Consider the following 17,707-nt stretch of genomic DNA (forward strand, 5'->3'; position numbering starts at 1 on the left):
AAAAGGTAAAGAACAGAGTTTCAAAGTAAAGATTCTTCTTATAATGCATTCCCTTTTAGTCTAAAACACAATCTCTTGCCCTGAAACAGTGTTTAAGGTGAATACAAAGCTGCTTCATAGTGTTAAAAAGGTAAAGAACAGAGTTTCAAAGTAAAGATTCTTCTTATAATGCAGTCCCTTTTAATCTAAAACACAAGCTCTTGCCCTGAAACAGTGTTTAAGGTGAATACAAAGCTGATTCATAGTGTGAAAAAGGTAAAGAACAGAGTTTCAAAGTAAAGATTCTTCTTATAATGCATTCCCTTTTAGTCTAAAACACAATCTCTTGCCCTGCAATAGTGTTTAAGGTGAATACGAAGCTGTTTCATAGTGTGAAAAAGGTAAAGAACATAGTTTCAAAGTAAAGATTATTCTTATTATGCATTCCCTTTTAGTCTAAAACACAATCTCTTGCCCAGAAACAGTGTTTAAGGTGAATACAAAGCTGTTTCATATTGAGAAAAAGGAAAAGAACATAGTTTCAAAGTAAAGATTCTTCTTATAATGCATTCCCTTTTAGTCTAAAACACAATCTCTTGCCCTGAAACAGTGTTTAAGGTGAATACGAAGCTGTTTCATAGTGTGAAAAAGGTAAAGAACAGAGTTTCAAAGTAAAGATTCTTCTTATTATGCATTCCCTTCTAGTCTAAAACACAATCTCTTGCCCTGAAACAGTGTTTAAGGTGAATACGAAGCTGTTTCATAGTGTGAAAAAGGTAAAGAACAGTGTTTCAAAGTAAAGATTCTTCTTATAATGCATTCCCTTTTAGTCTAAAACACAATCTCTTGCCCTGCAACAGTGTTTAAGGTGAATACGAAGCTGTTTCATAGTGTGAAAAAGGTAAAGAACATAGTTTCAAAGTAAAGATTCTTCTTATTATGCATTCCCTTTTAGTCTAAAACACAATCTCTTGCCCTGCAATAGTGTTTAAGGTGAATACAAAGCTGTTTCATAGTGTGAAAAAGGTAAAGAACAGAGTTTCAAAGTAAAGATTCTTCTTATAATGCATTCCCTTTTAGTCTAAAACACAATCTCTTGCCCTGAAACAGTGTTTAAGGTGAATACAAAGCTGCTTCATTGTGTTAAAAAGGTAAAGAACAGACTTTCAAAGTAAAGATTCTTCTTATAATGCAGTCCCTTTTAGTCTAAAACACAAGCTCTTGCCCTGAAACAGTGTTTAAGGTGAATACAAAGCTGATTCATAGTGTGAAAAAGGTAAAGAACAGAGTTTCAAAGTAAAGATTCTTCTTATAATGCATTCCCTTTTAGTCTAAAACACAATCTCTTGCCCTGAAACAGTGTTTAAGGTGAATACGAAGCTGTTTCATAGTGTGAAAAAGGTAAAGAACAGAGTTTCAAAGTAAAGATTCTTCTTATTATGCATTCCCTTTTAGTCTAAAACACAATCTCTTGCCCTGAAACAGTGTTTAAGGTGAATACAAAGCTGCTTCATAGTGTTAAAAAGGTAAAGAACAGAGTTTCAAAGTAAAGATTCTTCTTATTATGCATTCCCTTTTAGTCTAAAACACAATCTCTTGCCCTGCAATAGTGTTTAAGGTGAATACAAAGCTGTTTCATAGTGTGAAAAAGGTAAAGAACAGAGTTTCAAAGTAAAGATTCTTCTTATAATGCATTCCCTTTTAGTCTAAAACACAATCTCTTGCCCTGAAACAATGTTTAAGGTGAATACAAAGCTGCTTCATAGTGTTAAAAAGGTAAAGAACAGAGTTTCAAAGTAAAGATTCTTCTTATAATGCAGTCCCTTTTAATCTAAAACACAAGCTCTTGCCCTGAAACAGTGTTTAAGGTGAATACAAAGCTGATTCATAGTGTGAAAAAGGTAAAGAACAGAGTTTCAAAGTAAAGATTCTTCTTATAATGCATTCCCTTTTAGTCTAAAACACAATCTCTTGCCCTGCAATAGTGTTTAAGGTGAATACGAAGCTGTTTCATAGTGTGAAAAAGGTAAAGAACATAGTTTCAAAGTAAAGATTATTCTTATTATGCATTCCCTTTTAGTCTAAAACACAATCTCTTGCCCAGAAACAGTGTTTAAGGTGAATACAAAGCTGTTTCATATTGAGAAAAAGGAAAAGAACATAGTTTCAAAGTAAACATTCTTCTTATAATGCATTCCCTTTTAGTCTAAAACACAATCTCTTGCCCTGAAACAGTGTTTAAGGTGAATACGAAGCTGTTTCATAGTGTGAAAAAGGTAAAGAACAGTGTTTCAAAGTAAAGATTCTTCTTATAATGCATTCCCTTTTAGTCTAAAACACAATCTCTTGCCCTGCAATAGTGTTTAAGGTGAATACAAAGCTGTTTCATAGTGTGAAAAAGGTAAAGAACAGAGTTTCAAAGTAAAGATTCTTCTTATAATGCATTCCCTTTTAGTCTAAAACACAATCTCTTGCCCTGAAACAGTGTTTAAGGTGAATACAAAGCTGCTTCATAGTGTTAAAAAGGTAAAGAACAGAGTTTCAAAGTAAAGATTCTTCTTATAATGCAGTCCCTTTTAGTGTAAAACACAAGCTCTTGCCCTGAAACAGTGTTTAAGGTGAATACAAAGCTGATTCATAGTGTTAAAAAGGTAAAGAACAGAGTTTCAAAGTAAAGATTCTTCTTATAATGCATTCCCTTTTAGTCTAAAACACAATCTCTTGCCCTGCAATAGTGTTTAAGGTTAATACGAAGCTGTTTCATAGTGTGAAAAAGGTAAAGAACATAGTTTCAAAGTAAAGATTCTTCTTATTATGCATTCCCTTTTAGTATAAAACACAATCTCATGCCCTGCAATAGTGTTGAAGGTGAATACAAAGCTGTTTCATAGTGTGAAAAAGGTAAAGAACAGAGTTTCAAAGTAAAGATTCTTCTTATAATGCATTCCCTTTTAGTCTAAAACACAATCTCTTGCCCTGCAATAGTGTTTAAGGTGAATACGAAGCTGTTTCATAGTGTGAAAAAGGTAAAGAACATAGTTTCAAAGTAAAGATTCTTCTTATTATGCATTCCCTTTTAGTCTAAAACACAATCTCTTGCCCTGCAATAGTGTTTAAGGTGAATACAAAGCTGTTTCATAGTGTGAAAAAGGTAAAGAACAGAGTTTCAAAGTAAAGATTCTTCTTATAATGCATTCCCTTTTAGTCTAAAACACAATCTCTTGCCCTGAAACAGTGTTTAAGGTGAATACAAAGCTGCTTCATAGTGTTAAAAAGGTAAAGAACAGAGTTTCAAAGTAAAGATTCTTCTTATAATGCAGTCCCTTTTAATCTAAAACACAAGCTCTTGCCCTGAAACAGTGTTTAAGGTGAATACAAAGCTGATTCATAGTGTGAAAAAGGTAAAGAACAGAGTTTCAAAGTAAAGATTCTTCTTATAATGCATTCCCTTTTAGTCTAAAACACAATCTCTTGCCCTGCAATAGTGTTTAAGGTGAATACGAAGCTGTTTCATAGTGTGAAAAAGGTAAAGAACATAGTTTCAAAGTAAAGATTATTCTTATTATGCATTCCCTTTTAGTCTAAAACACAATCTCTTGCCCAGAAACAGTGTTTAAGGTGAATACAAAGCTGTTTCATATTGAGAAAAAGGAAAAGAACATAGTTTCAAAGTAAAGATTCTTCTTATAATGCATTCCCTTTTAGTCTAAAACACAATCTCTTGCCCTGAAACAGTGTTTAAGGTGAATACGAAGCTGTTTCATAGTGTGAAAAAGGTAAAGAACAGAGTTTCAAAGTAAAGATTCTTCTTATTATGCATTCCCTTTTAGTCTAAAACACAATCTCTTGCCCTGAAACAGTGTTTAAGGTGAATACGAAGCTGTTTCATAGTGTGAAAAAGGTAAAGAACAGTGTTTCAAAGTAAAGATTCTTCTTATAATGCATTCCCTTTTAGTCTAAAACACAATCTCTTGCCCTGCAACAGTGTTTAAGGTGAATACGAAGCTGTTTCATAGTGTGAAAAAGGTAAAGAACATAGTTTCAAAGTAAAGATTCTTCTTATTATGCATTCCCTTTTAGTCTAAAACACAATCTCTTGCCCTGCAATAGTGTTTAAGGTGAATACAAAGCTGTTTCATAGTGTGAAAAAGGTAAAGAACAGAGTTTCAAAGTAAAGATTCTTCTTATAATGCATTCCCTTTTAGTCTAAAACACAATCTCTTGCCCTGAAACAGTGTTTAAGGTGAATACAAAGCTGCTTCATAGTGTTAAAAAGGTAAAGAACAGAGTTTCAAAGTAAAGATTCTTCTTATAATGCAGTCCCTTTTAGTCTAAAACACAAGCTCTTGCCCTGAAACAGTGTTTAAGGTGAATACAAAGCTGATTCATAGTGTGAAAAAGGTAAAGAACAGAGTTTCAAAGTAAAGATTCTTCTTATAATGCATTCCCTTTTAGTCTAAAACACAATCTCTTGCCCTGAAACAGTGTTTAAGGTGAATACGAAGCTGCTTCATAGTGTTAAAAAGGTAAAGAACAGAGTTTCAAAGTAAAGATTCTTCTTATAATGCAGTCCCTTTTAGTGTAAAACACAAGCTCTTGCCCTGAAACAGTGTTTAAGGTGAATACAAAGCTGATTCATAGTGTTAAAAAGGTAAAGAACAGAGTTTCAAAGTAAAGATTCTTCTTATAATGCATTCCCTTTTAGTCTAAAACACAATCTCTTGCCCTGCAATAGTGTTTAAGGTTAATACGAAGCTGTTTCATAGTGTGAAAAAGGTAAAGAACATAGTTTCAAAGTAAAGATTCTTCTTATTATGCATTCCCTTTTAGTATAAAACACAATCTCATGCCCTGCAATAGTGTTGAAGGTGAATACAAAGCTGTTTCATAGTGTGAAAAAGGTAAAGAACAGAGTTTCAAAGTAAAGATTCTTCTTATAATGCATTCCCTTTTAGTCTAAAACACAATCTCTTGCCCTGCAATAGTGTTTAAGGTGAATACGAAGCTGTTTCATAGTGTGAAAAAGGTAAAGAACATAGTTTCAAAGTAAAGATTCTTCTTATTATGCATTCCCTTTTAGTCTAAAACACAATCTCTTGCCCTGCAATAGTGTTTAAGGTGAATACAAAGCTGTTTCATAGTGTGAAAAAGGTAAAGAACAGAGTTTCAAAGTAAAGATTCTTCTTATAATGCATTCCCTTTTAGTCTAAAACACAATCTCTTGCCCTGAAACAGTGTTTAAGGTGAATACAAAGCTGCTTCATAGTGTTAAAAAGGTAAAGAACAGAGTTTCAAAGTAAAGATTCTTCTTATAATGCAGTCCCTTTTAATCTAAAACACAAGCTCTTGCCCTGAAACAGTGTTTAAGGTGAATACAAAGCTGATTCATAGTGTGAAAAAGGTAAAGAACAGAGTTTCAAAGTAAAGATTCTTCTTATAATGCATTCCCTTTTAGTCTAAAACACAATCTCTTGCCCTGCAATAGTGTTTAAGGTGAATACGAAGCTGTTTCATAGTGTGAAAAAGGTAAAGAACATAGTTTCAAAGTAAAGATTATTCTTATTATGCATTCCCTTTTAGTCTAAAACACAATCTCTTGCCCAGAAACAGTGTTTAAGGTGAATACAAAGCTGTTTCATATTGAGAAAAAGGAAAAGAACATAGTTTCAAAGTAAAGATTCTTCTTATAATGCATTCCCTTTTAGTCTAAAACACAATCTCTTGCCCTGAAACAGTGTTTAAGGTGAATACGAAGCTGTTTCATAGTGTGAAAAAGGTAAAGAACAGAGTTTCAAAGTAAAGATTCTTCTTATTATGCATTCCCTTTTAGTCTAAAACACAATCTCTTGCCCTGAAACAGTGTTTAAGGTGAATACGAAGCTGTTTCATAGTGTGAAAAAGGTAAAGAACAGTGTTTCAAAGTAAAGATTCTTCTTATAATGCATTCCCTTTTAGTCTAAAACACAATCTCTTGCCCTGCAACAGTGTTTAAGGTGAATACGAAGCTGTTTCATAGTGTGAAAAAGGTAAAGAACATAGTTTCAAAGTAAAGATTCTTCTTATTATGCATTCCCTTTTAGTCTAAAACACAATCTCTTGCCCTGCAATAGTGTTTAAGGTGAATACAAAGCTGTTTCATAGTGTGAAAAAGGTAAAGAACAGAGTTTCAAAGTAAAGATTCTTCTTATAATGCATTCCCTTTTAGTCTAAAACACAATCTCTTGCCCTGAAACAGTGTTTAAGGTGAATACAAAGCTGCTTCATAGTGTTAAAAAGGTAAAGAACAGAGTTTCAAAGTAAAGATTCTTCTTATAATGCAGTCCCTTTTAGTCTAAAACACAAGCTCTTGCCCTGAAACAGTGTTTAAGGTGAATACAAAGCTGATTCATAGTGTGAAAAAGGTAAAGAACAGAGTTTCAAAGTAAAGATTCTTCTTATAATGCATTCCCTTTTAGTCTAAAACACAATCTCTTGCCCTGAAACAGTGTTTAAGGTGAATACGAAGCTGTTTCATAGTGTGAAAAAGGTAAAGAACAGAGTTTCAAAGTAAAGATTCTTCTTATTATGCATTCCCTTTTAGTCTAAAACACAATCTCTTGCCCTGAAACAGTGTTTAAGGTGAATACGAAGCTGTTTCATAGTGTGAAAAATGTAAAGAACATAGTTTCAAAGTAAAGATTCTTCTTATTATGCATTCCCTTTTAGTCTAAAACACAATCTCTTGCCCTGCAATAGTGTTTAAGGTGAATACAAAGCTGTTTCATAGTGTGAAAAAGGTAAAGAACAGAGTTTCAAAGTAAAGATTCTTCTTATAATGCATTCCCTTTTAGTCTAAAACACAATCTCTTGCCCTGAAACAGTGTTTAAGGTGAATACAAAGCTGCTTCATAGTGTTAAAAAGGTAAAGAACAGAGTTTCAAAGTAAAGATTCTTCTTATAATGCAGTCCCTTTTAGTCTAAAACACAAGCTCTTGCCCTGAAACAGTGTTTAAGGTGAATACAAAGCTGATTCATAGTGTTAAAAAGGTAAAGAACAGAGTTTCAAAGTAAATATTCTTCTTATAATGCATTCCCTTTTAGTCTAAAACACAATCTCTTGCCCTGCAATAGTGTTTAAGGTGAATACGAAGCTGTTTCATAGTGTGAAAAAGGTAAAGAACATAGTTTCAAAGTAAAGATTCTTCTTATTATGCATTCCCTTTTAGTCTAAAACACAATCTCATGCCCTGCAATAGTGTTTAAGGTGAATACAAAGCTGTTTCATAGTGTGAAAAAGGTAAAGAACAGAGTTTCAAAGTAAAGATTCTTCTTATAATGCATTCCCTTTTAGTCTAAAACACAATCTCTTGCCCTGCAATAGTGTTTAAGGTGAATACAAAGCTGCTTCATAGTGTTAAAAAGGTAAAGAACAGAGTTTCAAAGTAAAGATTCTTCTTATAATGCAGTCCCTTTTAATCTAAAACACAAGCTCTTGCCCTGAAACAGTGTTTAAGGTGAATACAAAGCTGATTCATAGTGTGAAAAAGGTAAAGAACAGAGTTTCAAAGTAAAGATTCTTCTTATAATGCATTCCCTTTTAGTCTAAAACACAATCTCTTGCCCTGCAATAGTGTTTAAGGTGAATACGAAGCTGTTTCATAGTGTGAAAAAGGTAAAGAACATAGTTTCAAAGTAAAGATTCTTCTTATAATGCATTCCCTTTTAGTCTAAAACACAATCTCTTGCCCTGAAACAGTGTTTAAGGTGAATACAAAGCTGTTTCATAGTGTGAAAAAGGTAAAGAACAGAGTTTCAAAGTAAAGATTCTTCTTATAATGCATTCCCTTTTAGTCTAAAACACAACCTCTTGCCCTGCAATAGTGTTTAAGGTGAATATGAAGCTGTTTCATAGTGTGAAAAAGGTAAAGAACATAGTTTCAAAGTAAAGATTCTTCTTATTATGCATTCCCTTTTAGTCTAAAACACAATCTCTTGCCCTGCAATAGTGTTTAAGGTGAATACGAAGCTGTTTCATAGTGTGAAAAAGGTAAAGAACATAGTTTCAAAGTAAAGATTCTTCTTATAATGCATTCCCTTTTAGTCTAAAACACAATCTCTTGCCCTGCAATAGTGTTTAAGGTGAATACGAAGCTGTTTCATAGTGTGAAAAAGGTAAAGAACATAGTTTCAAAGTAAAGATTCTTCTTATAATACATTCCCTTTTAGTCTAAAACACAAGCTCTTGCCCTGAAACAGTGTTTAAGGTGAATACAAAGCTGATTCATAGTGTGAAAAAGGTAAAGAACAGAGTTTCAAAGTAAAGATTCTTCTTATAATGCATTCCCTTTTAGTCTAAAACACAATCTCTTGCCCTGCAATAGTGTTTAAGGTGAATACGAAGCTGTTTCATAGTGTGAAAAAGGTAAAGAACATAGTTTCAAAGTAAAGATTATTCTTATTATGCATTCCCTTTTAGTCTAAAACACAATCTCTTGCCCAGAAACAGTGTTTAAGGTGAATACAAAGCTGTTTCATATTGAGAAAAAGGAAAAGAACATAGTTTCAAAGTAAAGATTCTTCTTATAATGCATTCCCTTTTAGTCTAAAACACAATCTCTTGCCCTGAAACAGTGTTTAAGGTGAATACGAAGCTGTTTCATAGTGTGAAAAAGGTAAAGAACAGAGTTTCAAAGTAAAGATTCTTCTTATTATGCATTCCCTTTTAGTCTAAAACACAATCTCTTGCCCTGAAACAGTGTTTAAGGTGAATACGAAGCTGTTTCATAGTGTGAAAAAGGTAAAGAACAGTGTTTCAAAGTAAAGATTCTTCTTATAATGCATTCCCTTTTAGTCTAAAACACAATCTCTTGCCCTGCAACAGTGTTTAAGGTGAATACGAAGCTGTTTCATAGTGTGAAAAAGGTAAAGAACATAGTTTCAAAGTAAAGATTCTTCTTATTATGCATTCCCTTTTAGTCTAAAACACAATCTCTTGCCCTGCAATAGTGTTTAAGGTGAATACAAAGCTGTTTCATAGTGTGAAAAAGATAAAGAACAGAGTTTCAAAGTAAAGATTCTTCTTATAATGCATTCCCTTTTAGTCTAAAACACAATCTCTTGCCCTGAAACAGTGTTTAAGGTGAATACAAAGCTGCTTCATAGTGTTAAAAAGGTAAAGAACAGAGTTTCAAAGTAAAGATTCTTCTTATAATGCAGTCCCTTTTAGTCTAAAACACAAGCTCTTGCCCTGAAACAGTGTTTAAGGTGAATACAAAGCTGATTCATAGTGTGAAAAAGGTAAAGAACAGAGTTTCAAAGTAAAGATTCTTCTTATAATGCATTCCCTTTTAGTCTAAAACACAATCTCTTGCCCTGAAACAGTGTTTAAGGTGAATACGAAGCTGTTTCATAGTGTGAAAAAGGTAAAGAACAGAGTTTCAAAGTAAAGATTCTTCTTATAATGCATTCCCTTTTAGTCTAAAACACAATCTCTTGCCCTGAAACAGTGTTTAAGGTGAATACAAAGCTGCTTCATAGTGTTAAAAAGGTAAAGAACAGAGTTTCAAAGTAAAGATTCTTCTTATAATGCAGTCCCTTTTAGTCTAAAACACAAGCTCTTGCCCTGAAACAGTGTTTAAGGTGAATACAAAGCTGATTCATAGTGTTAAAAAGGTAAAGAACAGAGTTTCAAAGTAAATATTCTTCTTATAATGCATTCCCTTTTAGTCTAAAACACAATCTCTTGCCCTGCAATAGTGTTTAAGGTGAATACGAAGCTGTTTCATAGTGTGAAAAAGGTAAAGAACATAGTTTCAAAGTAAAGATTCTTCTTATTATGCATTCCCTTTTAGTCTAAAACACAATCTCATGCCCTGCAATAGTGTTTAAGGTGAATACAAAGCTGTTTCATAGTGTGAAAAAGGTAAAGAACAGAGTTTCAAAGTAAAGATTCTTCTTATAATGCATTCCCTTTTAGTCTAAAACACAATCTCTTGCCCTGCAATAGTGTTTAAGGTGAATACAAAGCTGCTTCATAGTGTTAAAAAGGTAAAGAACAGAGTTTCAAAGTAAAGATTCTTCTTATAATGCAGTCCCTTTTAATCTAAAACACAAGCTCTTGCCCTGAAACAGTGTTTAAGGTGAATACAAAGCTGATTCATAGTGTGAAAAAGGTAAAGAACAGAGTTTCAAAGTAAAGATTCTTCTTATAATGCATTCCCTTTTAGTCTAAAACACAATCTCTTGCCCTGCAATAGTGTTTAAGGTGAATACGAAGCTGTTTCATAGTGTGAAAAAGGTAAAGAACATAGTTTCAAAGTAAAGATTCTTCTTATAATGCATTCCCTTTTAGTCTAAAACACAATCTCTTGCCCTGAAACAGTGTTTAAGGTGAATACAAAGCTGTTTCATAGTGTGAAAAAGGTAAAGAACAGAGTTTCAAAGTAAAGATTCTTCTTATAATGCATTCCCTTTTAGTCTAAAACACAACCTCTTGCCCTGCAATAGTGTTTAAGGTGAATATGAAGCTGTTTCATAGTGTGAAAAAGGTAAAGAACATAGTTTCAAAGTAAAGATTCTTCTTATTATGCATTCCCTTTTAGTCTAAAACACAATCTCTTGCCCTGCAATAGTGTTTAAGGTGAATACGAAGCTGTTTCATAGTGTGAAAAAGGTAAAGAACATAGTTTCAAAGTAAAGATTCTTCTTATAATGCATTCCCTTTTAGTCTAAAACACAATCTCTTGCCCTGCAATAGTGTTTAAGGTGAATACGAAGCTGTTTCATAGTGTGAAAAAGGTAAAGAACATAGTTTCAAAGTAAAGATTCTTCTTATTATGCATTCCCTTTTAGTCTAAAACACAATCTCTTGCCCTGCAATAGTGTTTAAGGTGAATACAAAGCTGTTTCATAGTGTGAAAAAGGTAAAGAACAGAGTTTCAAAGTAAAGATTCTTCTTATAATGCATTCCCTTTTAGTCTAAAACACAATCTCTTGCCCTGAAACAGTGTTTAAGGTGAATACAAAGCTGCTTCATAGTGTTAAAAAGGTAAAGAACAGAGTTTCAAAGTAAAGATTCTTCTTATAATACATTCCCTTTTAGTCTAAAACACAAGCTCTTGCCCTGAAACAGTGTTTAAGGTGAATACAAAGCTGTTTCATAGTGTGAAAAAGGTAAAGAACATAGTTTCAAAGTAAAGATTCTTCTTATAATGCATTCCCTTTTAGTCTAAAACACAATCTCTTGCCCTGAAACAGTGTTTAAGGTGAATACAAAGCTGCTTCATAGTGTTAAAAAGGTAAAGAACAGAGTTTCAAAGTCAAGATTCTTCTTATAATGCAGTCCCTTTTAGTCTAAAACACAAGCTCTTGCCCTGAAACAGTGTTTAAGGTGAATACAAAGCTGATTCATAGTGTGAAAAAGGTAAAGAACATAGTTTCAAAGTAAAGATTCTTCTTATAATGCACTCTCTTTTAGTCTAAAACACAATCTCTTGCCCTGAAATAGTGTTTAAGTTGAATACAAAGCTGTTTCATAGTGTGAAAAAGGTAAAGAACAGAGTTTCAAAGTAAAGATTCTTCTTATAATGCATTCCCTTTTAGTCTAAAACACAATCTCTTGCCCTGCAATAGTGTTTAAGGTGAATACGAAGCTGTTTCATAGTGTGAAAAAGGTAAAGAACATAGTTTCAAAGTACAGATTCTTCTTATTATGCATTCCCTTTTAGTCTAAAACACAATCTCTTGCCCTGCAATAGTGTTTAAGGTGAATACGAAGCTGTTTCATAGTGTGAAAAAGGTAAAGAACATAGTTTCAAAGTAAAGATTCTTCTTATTATGCATTCCCTTTTAGTCTAAAACACAATCTCTTGCCCTGCAATAGTGTTTAAGGTGAATACAAAGCTGTTTCATAGTGTGAAAAAGGTAAAGAACAGAGTTTCAAAGTAAAGATTCTTCTTATAATGCATTCCCTTTTAGTCTAAAACACAATCTCTTGCCCTGAAACAGTGTTTAAGGTGAATACCAAGCTGTTTCATAGTGTGAAAAAGGTAAAGAACAGAGTTTCAAAGTAAAGATTCTTCTTATAATGCATTCCCTTTTAGTCTAAAACACAATCTCTTGCCCTGAAACTGTGTTTAAGGTGAATACAAAGCTGATTCATAGTGTTAGAAAGGTAAAGAACAGAGTTTCAAAGTAAAGATTCTTCTTATAATGCATTCCCTTTTAGTCTAAAACACAATCTCTTGCCCTGAAACAGTGTTTAAGGTGAATACAAAGCTGCTTCATAGTGTTAAAAAGGTAAAGAACAGAGTTTCAAAGTAAAGATTCTTCTTATAATGCATTCCCTTTTAGTCTAAAACACAATCTCTTGCCCTGCAATAGTGTTTAAGGTGAATACGAAGCTGTTTCATAGTGTGAAAAAGGTAAAGAACATAGTTTCAAAGTAAAGATTCTTCTTATTATGCATTCCCTTTTAGTCTAAAACACAATCTCTTGCCCTGCAATAGTGTTTAAGGTGAATACAAAGCTGTTTCATAGTGTGAAAAAGGTAAAGAACAGAGTTTCAAAGTAAAGATTCTTCTTATAATGCATTCCCTTTTAGTCTAAAACACAATCTCTTGCCCTGCAATAGTGTTTAAGGTGAATACGAAGCTGTTTCATAGTGTGAAAAAGGTAAAGAACAGAGTTTCAAAGTAAAGATTCTTCTTATAATGCATTCCCTTTTAGTCTAAAACACAATCTCTTGCCCTGCAATAGTGTTTAAGGTGAATACGAAGCTGTTTCATAGTGTGAAAAAGGTAAAGAACAGAGTTTCAAAGTAAAGATTCTTCTTATAATGTAGTCCCTTTTAGTCTAAAACACAAGCTCTTGCCCTGAAACTGTGTTTAAGGTGAATACAAAGCTGATTCATAGTGTTAAAAAGGTAAAGAACAGAGTTTCAAAGTAAAGATTCTTCTTATAATGCATTCCCTTTTAGTCTAAAACACAATCTCTTGCCCTGAAACAGTGTTTAAGGTGAATACAAAGCTGCTTCATAGTGTTAAAAAGGTAAAGAACAGAGTTTCAAAGTAAAGATTCTTCTTATAATGCTGTCCCTTTTAGTCTAAAACACAAGCTCTTGCCCTGAAACAGTGTTTAAGGTGAATACAAAGCTGATTCATAGTGTGAAAAAGGTAAAGAACAGAGTTTCAAAGTAAAGATTCTTCTTATAATGCATTCCCTTTTAGTCTAAAACACAATCTCTTGCCCTGCAATAGTGTTTAAGGTGAATACAAAGCTGTTTCATAGTGTGAAAAAGATAAAGAACAGAGTTTCAAAGTAAAGATTCTTCTTATAATGCATTCCCTTTTAGTCTAAAACACAATCTCTTGCCCTGCAATAGTGTTTAAGGTGAATACGAAGCTGTTTCATAGTGTGAAAAAGGTAAAGAACATAGTTTCAAAGTAAAGATTCTTCTTATTATGCATTCCCTTTTAGTCTAAAACACAATCTCTTGCCCTGCAATAGTGTTTAAGGTGAATACAAAGCTGTTTCATAGTGTGAAAAAGGTAAAGAACAGAGTTTCAAAGTAAAGATTCTTCTTATAATGCATTCCCTTTTAGTCTAAAACACAATCTCTTGCCCTGCAATAGTGTTTAAGGTGAATACGAAGCTGTTTCATAGTGTGAAAAAGGTAAAGAACAGAGTTTCAAAGTAAAGATTCTTCTTATAATGCATTCCCTTTTAGTCTAAAACACAATCTCTTGCCCTGCAATAGTGTTTAAGGTGAATACGAAGCTGTTTCATAGTGTGAAAAAGGTAAAGAACAGAGTTTCAAAGTAAAGATTCTTCTTATAATGTAGTCCCTTTTAGTCTAAAACACAAGCTCTTGCCCTGAAACTGTGTTTAAGGTGAATACAAAGCTGATTCATAGTGTTAAAAAGGTAAAGAACAGAGTTTCAAAGTAAAGATTCTTCTTATAATGCATTCCCTTTTAGTCTAAAACACAATCTCTTGCCCTGAAACAGTGTTTAAGGTGAATACAAAGCTGCTTCATAGTGTTAAAAAGGTAAAGAACAGAGTTTCAAAGTAAAGATTCTTCTTATAATGCAGTCCCTTTTAGTCTAAAACACAAGCTCTTGCCCTGAAACAGTGTTTAAGGTGAATACAAAGCTGATTCATAGTGTGAAAAAGGTAAAGAACAGAGTTTCAAAGTAAAGATTCTTCTTATAATGCATTCCCTTTTAGTCTAAAACACAATCTCTTGCCCTGCAATAGTGTTTAAGGTGAATACGAAGCTGTTTCATAGTGTGAAAAAGGTAAAGAACATAGTTTCAAAGTAAAGATTATTCTTATTATGCATTCCCTTTTAGTCTAAAACACAATCTCTTGCCCAGAAACAGTGTTTAAGGTGAATACAAAGCTGTTTCATATTGAGAAAAAGGAAAAGATCATAGTTTCAAAGTAAAGATTCTTCTTATAATGCATTCCCTTTTAGTCTAAAACACAATCTCTTGCCCTTAAACAGTGTTTAAGGTGAATACGAAGCTGTTTCATAGTGTGAAAAAGGTAAAGAACAGAGTTTCAAAGTAAAGATTCTTCTTATAATGCATTCCCTTTTAGTCTAAAACACAACCTCTTGCCCTGCAATAGTGTTTAAGGTGAATACGAAGCTGTTTCATAGTGTGAAAAAGGTAAAGAACATAGTTTCAAAGTAAAGATTCTTCTTATTATGCATTCCCTTTTAGTCTAAAACACAATCTCTTGCCCTGCAATAGTGTTTAAGGTGAATACAAAGCTGCTTCATAGTGTTAAAAAGGTAAAGAACAGAGTTTCAAAGTAAAGATTCTTCTTATAATGCAGTCCCTTTTAATCTAAAACACAAGCTCTTGCCCTGAAACAGTGTTTAAGGTGAATACAAAGCTGATTCATAGTGTGAAAAAGGTAAAGAACAGAGTTTCAAAGTAAAGATTCTTCTTATAATGCATTCCCTTTTAGTCTAAAACACAATCTCTTGCCCTGCAATAGTGTTTAAGGTGAATACGAAGCTGTTTCATAGTGTGAAAAAGGTAAAGAACATAGTTTCAAAGTAAAGATTCTTCTTATAATGCATTCCCTTTTAGTCTAAAACACAATCTCTTGCCCTGAAACAGTGTTTAAGGTGAATACAAAGCTGTTTCATAGTGTGAAAAAGGTAAAGAACAGAGTTTCAAAGTAAAGATTCTTCTTATAATGCATTCCCTTTTAGTCTAAAACACAACCTCTTGCCCTGCAATAGTGTTTAAGGTGAATATGAAGCTGTTTCATAGTGTGAAAAAGGTAAAGAACATAGTTTCAAAGTAAAGATTCTTCTTATTATGCATTCCCTTTTAGTCTAAAACACAATCTCTTGCCCTGCAATAGTGTTTAAGGTGAATACGAAGCTGTTTCATAGTGTGAAAAAGGTAAAGAACATAGTTTCAAAGTAAAGATTCTTCTTATAATGCATTCCCTTTTAGTCTAAAACACAATCTCTTGCCCTGCAATAGTGTTTAAGGTGAATACGAAGCTGTTTCATAGTGTGAAAAAGGTAAAGAACATAGTTTCAAAGTAAAGATTCTTCTTATTATGCATTCCCTTTTAGTCTAAAACACAATCTCTTGCCCTGCAATAGTGTTTAAGGTGAATACAAAGCTGTTTCATAGTGTGAAAAAGGTAAAGAACAGAGTTTCAAAGTAAAGATTCTTCTTATAATGCATTCCCTTTTAGTCTAAAACACAATCTCTTGCCCTGAAACAGTGTTTAAGGTGAATACAAAGCTGCTTCATAGTGTTAAAAAGGTAAAGAACAGAGTTTCAAAGTAAAGATTCTTCTTATAATACATTCCCTTTTAGTCTAAAACACAAGCTCTTGCCCTGAAACAGTGTTTAAGGTGAATACAAAGCTGTTTCATAGTGTGAAAAAGGTAAAGAACATAGTTTCAAAGTAAAGATTCTTCTTATAATGCATTCCCTTTTAGTCTAAAACACAATCTCTTGCCCTGAAACAGTGTTTAAGGTGAATACAAAGCTGCTTCATAGTGTTAAAAAGGTAAAGAACAGAGTTTCAAAGTCAAGATTCTTCTTATAATGCAGTCCCTTTTAGTCTAAAACACAAGCTCTTGCCCTGAAACAGTGTTTAAGGTGAATACAAAGCTGATTCATAGTGTGAAAAAGGTAAAGAACAGTTTCAAAGTAAAGATTCTTCTTATAATGCACTCTCTTTTAGTCTAAAACACAATCTCTTGCCCTGAAATAGTGTTTAAGTTGAATACAAAGCTGTTTCATAGTGTGAAAAAGGTAAAGAACAGAGTTTCAAAGTAAAGATTCTTCTTATAATGCATTCCCTTTTAGTCTAAAACACAATCTCTTGCCCTGCAATAGTGTTTAAGGTGAATACGAAGCTGTTTCATAGTGTGAAAAAGGTAAAGAACATAGTTTCAAAGTACAGATTCTTCTTATTATGCATTCCCTTTTAGTCTAAAACACAATCTCTTGCCCTGCAATAGTGTTTAAGGTGAATACGAAGCTGTTTCATAGTGTGAAAAAGGTAAAGAACATAGTTTCAAAGTAAAGATTCTTCTTATTATGCATTCCCTTTTAGTCTAAAACACAATCTCTTGCCCTGCAATAGTGTTTAAGGTGAATACAAAGCTGTTTCATAGTGTGAAAAAGGTAAAGAACAGAGTTTCAAAGTAAAGATTCTTCTTATAATGCATTCCCTTTTAGTCTAAAACACAATCTCTTGCCCTGAAACAGTGTTTAAGGTGAATACAAAGCTGTTTCATAGTGTGAAAAAGGTAAAGAACAGAGTTTCAAAGTAAAGATTCTTCTTATAATGCATTCCCTTTTAGTCTAAAACACAATCTCTTGCCCTGAAACTGTGTTTAAGGTGAATACAAAGCTGATTCATAGTGTTAGAAAGGTAAAGAACAGAGTTTCAAAGTAAAGATTCTTCTTATAATGCATTCCCTTTTAGTCTAAAACACAATCTCTTGCCCTGAAACAGTGTTTAAGGTGAATACAAAGCTGCTTCATAGTGTTAAAAAGGTAAAGAACAGAGTTTCAAAGTAAAGATTCTTCTTATAATGCAGTCCCTTTTAGTCTAAAACACAAGCTCTTGCCCTGAAACAGTGTTTAAGGTGAATACAAAGCTGATTCATAGTGTGAAAAAGGTAAAGAACAGAGTTTCAAAGTAAAGATTCTTCTTATAATGCATTCCCTTTTAGTCTAAAACACAATCTCTTGCCCTGCAATAGTGTTTAAGGTGAATACAAAGCTGTTTCATAGTGTGAAAAAGATAAAGAACAGAGTTTCAAAGTAAAGATTCTTCTTATAATGCATTCCCTTTTAGTCTAAAACACAATCTCTTGCCCTGCAATAGTGTTTAAGGTGAATACGAAGCTGTTTCATAGTGTGAAAAAGGTAAAGAACATAGTTTCAAAGTAAAGATTCTTCTTATTATGCATTCCCTTTTAGTCTAAAACACAATCTCTTGCCCTGCAATAGTGTTTAAGGTGAATACAAAGCTGTTTCATAGTGTGAAAAAGGTAAAGAACAGAGTTTCAAAGTAAAGATTCTTCTTATAATGCATTCCCTTTTAGTCTAAAACACAATCTCTTGCCCTGCAATAGTGTTTAAGGTGAATACGAAGCTGTTTCATAGTGTGAAAAAGGTAAAGAACAGAGTTTCAAAGTAAAGATTCTTCTTATAATGCATTCCCTTTTAGTCTAAAACACAATCTCTTGCCCTGC

This window comes from Electrophorus electricus, chromosome 7 (genome assembly GCF_041902795.1).
Source record: "Electrophorus electricus isolate QZ-2024a chromosome 7, ASM4190279v1, whole genome shotgun sequence".
In the NCBI taxonomy this organism is placed as follows: Eukaryota; Metazoa; Chordata; class Actinopteri; order Gymnotiformes; family Gymnotidae; genus Electrophorus; species Electrophorus electricus.